This window comes from Notolepis coatsorum (genome assembly GCF_963971535.1).
Source record: "Notolepis coatsorum genome assembly, chromosome: 17".
In the NCBI taxonomy this organism is placed as follows: domain Eukaryota; kingdom Metazoa; phylum Chordata; class Actinopteri; order Aulopiformes; family Paralepididae; genus Notolepis; species Notolepis coatsorum.
The window spans coordinates 56,178,273-56,184,272 of record NC_140181.1 but is presented as its reverse complement, the minus strand read 5'-3'; the positions used below and the strand labels follow the sequence as shown (position 1 = coordinate 56,184,272).

General features: G+C 45.1%; 1 protein-coding gene across 2 annotated transcripts in view; it reads left to right on the top strand.

The window, feature by feature from the left end:
• Window positions 1–2,865: 2,865 nt before the first annotated feature.
• The window catches only part of mfn2 (mitofusin 2), an 88,661-nt gene continuing 85,526 nt past the window's right edge, over window positions 2,866–6,000 (top strand). The window contains exon 1 of one of the 2 annotated variants that reach the window (XM_084333324.1): window positions 2,866–3,214. The gene's annotated coding sequence lies outside the window, so the exon portion shown is untranslated. Of the gene's footprint in view, window positions 3,215–4,248; window positions 4,506–6,000 lie in introns of those variants that run through there. The other variant, XM_084333325.1, reaches the window with a different exon arrangement.

Here is a 6,000-nt window from a genome sequence, read left to right as displayed (position 1 = left end):
AGTGTATCTTGTAGACCAGGCCCATTGCAAGTTGCTGTACTCTGTCGTCTACTCTAAGCCATCCTAGGTTGGCAAAGTGGGCAGGGGTGAGGTGGGTTCTGGGGTTCAGGTCAAGTAGTAGTCTGACCAGTTTGTTTTGTGATGTTTGTAATTTTGTTTTAAGCGCCTTTGAGGTGCTTTGGTACCATGAGGTGCACGCATAGTCATAGTACCCTTGAATGAGTGCTCCTGCCAGAGTCCTCAGGGTATTCTTGTTTACCAGAGAGGAGATCCGGTACAAGAATCTAGTTCGTTGGTTGACTTTTTTTATTACATTGGATGCCATTTTGTCACAGGAAAGATTTGCCTCTAGGATGGAACCCAGGTAGGTAATTTCGTCTTTCCTTGTGACAATATTGTCACCCACTGTAACTGAGAAGCCGTCGGTCTTGCTGAGTTTGTTATTTGAACCGAAGAGAATGGACTCTGTTTTGCCCATGTGTAATGATAGTTTGTTATCAGCGAGCCATATGCAGATTTTGCCTAGTTCCGTGCTGAGGGTTTTTTCAACCTGCAATTTGTTCTTGTCAGAGACCAGCAGGGCTGAGTCGTCCGCAAACAGGAACAAGTTGCAGTCACAGGCTGACGACATGTTATTTGCATAAATTAGGAAGAGTAGCGGTCCTAGTATGCTTCCTTGTGGAACACCACAGCTCACTGTGAGGGGGGGGGATAGAGTACCGTTTACCTCTACCATCTGTTCTCTCCCCTCCAGGTAGGATTGCATCCAGCTCACTGATAGGCTATCAAAACCAATTGCTTTTAGCTTGTCCATTAGAATGGAGTGATTGACAGTGTCGAAGGCCTTTTGTAGGTCCAGCATGACCATGCCGCAGTATTTGCCAGCGTCCACCTCTTGTTTGATGTGGTCGTTCAAATAGAGGAGGCATGTGTCAGTGGAGTGGGACGTTCTGAAGCCAGATTGGAATTCGTAGATTAGGTTTTTTTCCGCCAGGTACTTTTCGACCTGTTCGTAGACTATTTTCTCCATGACTTTCGAGATGGAGGTAAGAATAGAAACAGGGCGGTAGTTGCCTGGGTCTAATTTGCTGCCCTTTTTGTGTAGAGGGGTCACTCTCGCAAGAAGCCGTTGGTCTTGCTGAGTTTGTTATTTTAACCGAAGAGAATGGACTCTGTTTTGCCCATGTGTAATGATAGTTTGTTGTCGGCGAGCCATATGCAGATTTTGCCTAGTTCCGAGCTGAGGGTTTTTTCAACCTGTAACTTGTTCTTGTCAGCAAGGCTGAGTCGTCCGCAAACAGGAACAAGTTGCAGTCACAAGCTGACAACATGTCATTTGCATAAATTAGGAACAGTAACGGTCCTAGTATGCTTCCTTGTGGAACACCACAGTTCACCGTGAGGGGGGGGGGGGGGGGGGTAGGGTACCGTTTACCTCCACCATCTGTTCTCTCCCCTCCAGGTAGGATTGTATCCAGCTCACTGATAAACTATCAAAACCAATTGCTTTTAGCTTGTCAATCAGAATGGTGTGATTGACAGTGTCGAAGGCCTTTTGTAGGTCTAGCATGACCATGCCGCAGTATTTGCCCGCGTCCACCTCTTGCTTGATGTGGTCGTTCAAATAGAGAAGGCATGTGTCAGTGGAGTTGGATGTTCTGAAGCCAGATTGGAATTCGTAGATTAGTTTTTTTTCCGCAAGGTACTTTTCGACCTGTTCGTATACTATTTTTTCCATGACTTTCGAGATGGATGTAAGGATAGAAACAGGGCGGTAGTTGCCCGGGTCTAATTTGCTGCCCTTTTTGTGCAGGGGTGTTACTCTCGCAATTTTGAAGTCCTTGGGGACGTGTCCCTGTTTTATGGAGAGGTTTATTATGTGTGTGATGACTGGGGTGATGGCGGCTGCTGAGTCTCTGAGGAATTTGGAGGGGATGTTGTCATGGCCAGTGGCCTTGTTCGGTTGGAGGGCGCTCAGTTTTTTGAGTACCTCATCTGTAGTTACCATTTCCAGTTTGAAATCGTCTCTGTGGACGCCTAGGTTCTTGTAGTATGCTACTATGTGTTCTACCCCATACTGCCCTGAATGGGAGGGTAGTTTGTTTACCAGTGTTGTGGCTATGTTTGTGAAGAAAGTGTTTAAGTAATTGGCTACATCCAGTTTGTCTGTGATGAGCGTGTTGTCCGTCTTTATGTTTATGTTTGAGAACCTGGTTTTGAGTTTTTTACTGCAGCCTAGTTGATTATTGAGTAATTTCCAACGTTCATGTGGTTTATTTTTGTTTTCCTAGCAGTTAGTTCCTTAGCAGTTTTTATCATGGAGTTTATGTCATTTCTTAGTCTGTTTCTTTCTAGTTTGAGTTCAGTCACGTGGGCTTGGAGTTCACTGCTCGTGCTTTTGGTAAGCTTTGACTGACTTTTACGAAACTCAGAGCATTTTTTGTCTCTGGCTTTCATAGCGGTCAGTATTTCAGTGTGCATCCACGGCTCAGCGCGATTTTTTAACCTGGTGGTTCTTAGGGGGGCCATGTTGTTTAGTATTGTTGAGAATTTGGTTTTGAAGCCAAGCCAGGTTTCTTCAACCAGTATACCATTGAGCTCATCTGACCAGTCCAGGCTCTCCAGTAAATATCAATGCGTGCTTGTTGCCAAATTGCATATTCATAGATCCTTGCATTTTCAATGGGGGTAATGTGTAGAGAATTTATGCCATTTTCAGTTGTTTATTGAACAACTGCCATACGTTGGGCTTGCGGCTCTGCAGATATACCCTACTCCCTTCAACACAGAATTTCACCACCAACAGTATCCACTTGATGGCAGTCGTGCGCCATTCTAGGAAGTCGCGCAGCACAGTCAGTGGCAGGCAGCACGAAGAAGACAACAGAAGACCCCTAAACTGTAGGGTCGAATTTTCAAGGCTACTAATTACAAGTTAGCTTTATTTTTTTAATAGTCGGCTCGTCCGTCTGGCTTATTGTTTTGTCAGTGGTGTCCAGCATCGGTGACAAGCAACCTCTCTTTGGTTACAATACAACCATCATACTAAACGCTAGCCTTGTGTGCTGCAGCGAACGCCCCCTTCGTTCGGTAAATGTGGGGGTATTTAGTCTAGTTTCACTAAATACTAGTCCAGTATTAGCCTCGAACAATTCCATAATCGGAAGGACCCAAGATGCAAGGAGACTGGTTATAAGTCAGTCCTCAATTCACGGTAAGTCGGCTGCAGTTTGTCATAATAACAACACATTAGCTAGTTAGCTAACGTTAGCAGCCGAAAGTAGCCAGTGTGGGCGGCTAGCTTGGCCAACCGTTAGCAGTTTAGTGGCTAGTCGATCCTCAGTTATAGTGGCGCCAGGACGTTATCTACCCGATTACACCAAATTGGGATCCAATTTTAATTGACGGTTGTTAGTAATGAGCTATGATTCAAGGCCATTGCTGCTCGAGCTTAGAGAACTGACGACATTCAGACTATGGTTGCTAGCCTCCGGTTGAGTTGCCGGTGTCCGTCTGTCCGCGTGCCCTTTGTTTAATGTCCAGTCCACCCGGTGAAGCGTGACTGTCGCGTGAAGCTTTTCTGTTCTCATGTCACCTCAGCTGCACCTTCCCCCTGCTGCTTTCGTGACTGTGATGCACCGAGTGAATCCACAGTCACTTGCTCCTCAATAGGAAACCAACCTAGATTTACCATGAAGGACTGGTTCTGGCCGAACCGTTCGTTATACAACTATCACAGCTAAATGTCAAAGGTACGCACAGTTGCACGAGGGTTTCACACACAACACCGGGGTGGTTTGAAAGCTCGGCGTTGCTAATAAACATTTTAAATATTTTTTATAAACTGGTCAACACTGCATTATTTCCGGCGTTGGGTGCATGATGCGCATGCGCTGTGCTCACAGCGCAGGCGCACCAGGCAGCCAAATACGGAAATAACGCAGTTTTGAGCAGTGTTGACCAGTTTATAAAAAATATTTAAAATGTTTATTAGCAACGCCGAGCTTTCAAACCACCCCGGTTGTGTGTGTGAAACCCTCGTGCAACTGTGCGTACCTTTGACATTTAGCTGTGATAGTTGTATAACGAACGGTTCGGCCAGAACCAGTCCTTCATGGTAAATCTAGGTTGGTTTCCTATTGAGGAGCAAGTGACAGTGGATTCACTCGGTGCATCACAGTCACGAAAGGGGCTGCACCTTCCCCCTGCTACTCTACTGGTCGTGTTGTCCTCCTTGGGAATGCGGAGTCACTCGTGGAAATATCCACGTTTTCCATCAAGCGCGGAGCTAATAGCGTTACAATTGGTGTTATAGTATTGTGTGTGTGTGTCGGACTGCAACCTGGGGACATTGTGTGAAGGTCGCGGCCAAGTGACAGCAGGTTGAGAGTGTAGAGTTACGTGAATATGGCCAAGCTGACCGAGTAACGTAGCCACCCGGTATTTTGCTCCAGTCTCTCCCGAGTCATTTGATTTCTTCCTGGACCGTGCTCATATAAGTGAAGGTAAGATTGCGTTTTTTCGTATTCTGTTATAGCTGTCATTGGGTGAATTGTCGGATTTAAAAGAGAGAGATATGTTCAGATTGTAGTACCTCATTCCAGTTCAGCTGTCAAGACTACAATCTGACTACAATCTGACCACCCGCATTTCATTGTATACTTGTATGCCGTGACAAATAAATCTCTTGACTTGACTTCTCTGCTGAAATCTGCTGTAATTTACTAAAACTCAAGGTCATAGTTTTGTGTCACTGGTAACATTAACACGTTGAGTGCCACGGGTCCGGTGCCCCGGAACCCCGTTGCGTGCCACCACCCACTTCAATGATGTAGCTCTCATATTTGCGAACGCATAAACTATATATTAAATTATGGCTATGTGGCAGTCATCATTGTCGAAATGGATTGTTTTTTAATCGGTTCATTTCCGTTTTATACCATTTAGAAAAACGCTCGTTTCTTGAAACTTCCAGAAGATTTCAGAAGATTCTGTGATAATCGCCCTTTACAGGAATACACTGGAATACACAAAACACGTTGTAATTTTTCGGCCTATTTATGAATCGTTTTCAAATAAACGCTATATTATTAATAGTATATGTGTACTTATGCACACTATAGAAGCGGGCTGAAAAATCCATTCTCTTATTTCCTGATCGCACACACACATACACACATATGGCACACACTGATATATAGGTGAAAATAGCTCTTATTATCCCAAGACTGGTAAAATAGATTCCTTACCTCAGATCAGATGTTCTCCAAAAAGATTATTCCAATTCCTTATCGCGTTTATTGATCCAACGCTGGGTACTGGAAACACACAATTTCCGCTGTTCTGAGGGTGGGCTAGGGCTGGGCGATATGGCCAAAAATTATATCGCGATATCGATAACAATATAATATCACTCGATATTCGATATTATCGATATTGTTATAAGTATAAAAAATATATATATATATATTCTTTTTTTAAACAACAGATGTATGTTTATTTTGCAGCAATTCTTTGTCGTTGCCGCCATCTTTAGTGTTACATCCCCTCACACTCCAGTTCTCAAGCTCCAGCTGGTTTGAAAGCGAAAGTAAACCGGCTTCTCTGCTGGCTGTGGCTCCAGGGGGGCGTGTATGCTTTTACCAACGCGTTCGTGTTTCCGGGTTCCCTTTTGCGTCTATGCCAAATACAATGCTGTTCGGTTTCCGCGTTCCTCTGATTGGCCACGACAACATATTCCAGTTAACGGTATATTTTTTTAATGATTCGTTACGGCGTAGTCAATACTTCCATGCGTATAAATTGAGGAAGCCAGAACACACAGGGACCTCTGCCGCTCTGCCGCACGCTGCAACACACAGAGGAGCTTGGCGCGGCGTAGCGGCAGGCGTGGATAAGGGGGCGTGCTAGCGCGGGGTCACGTGGGCGTCGTGGCCAATCAGAGGAACCCGGAATCCCAACCGCGTTGTATTTGGCATAGACTCTTCCCGTTTTGCGCTC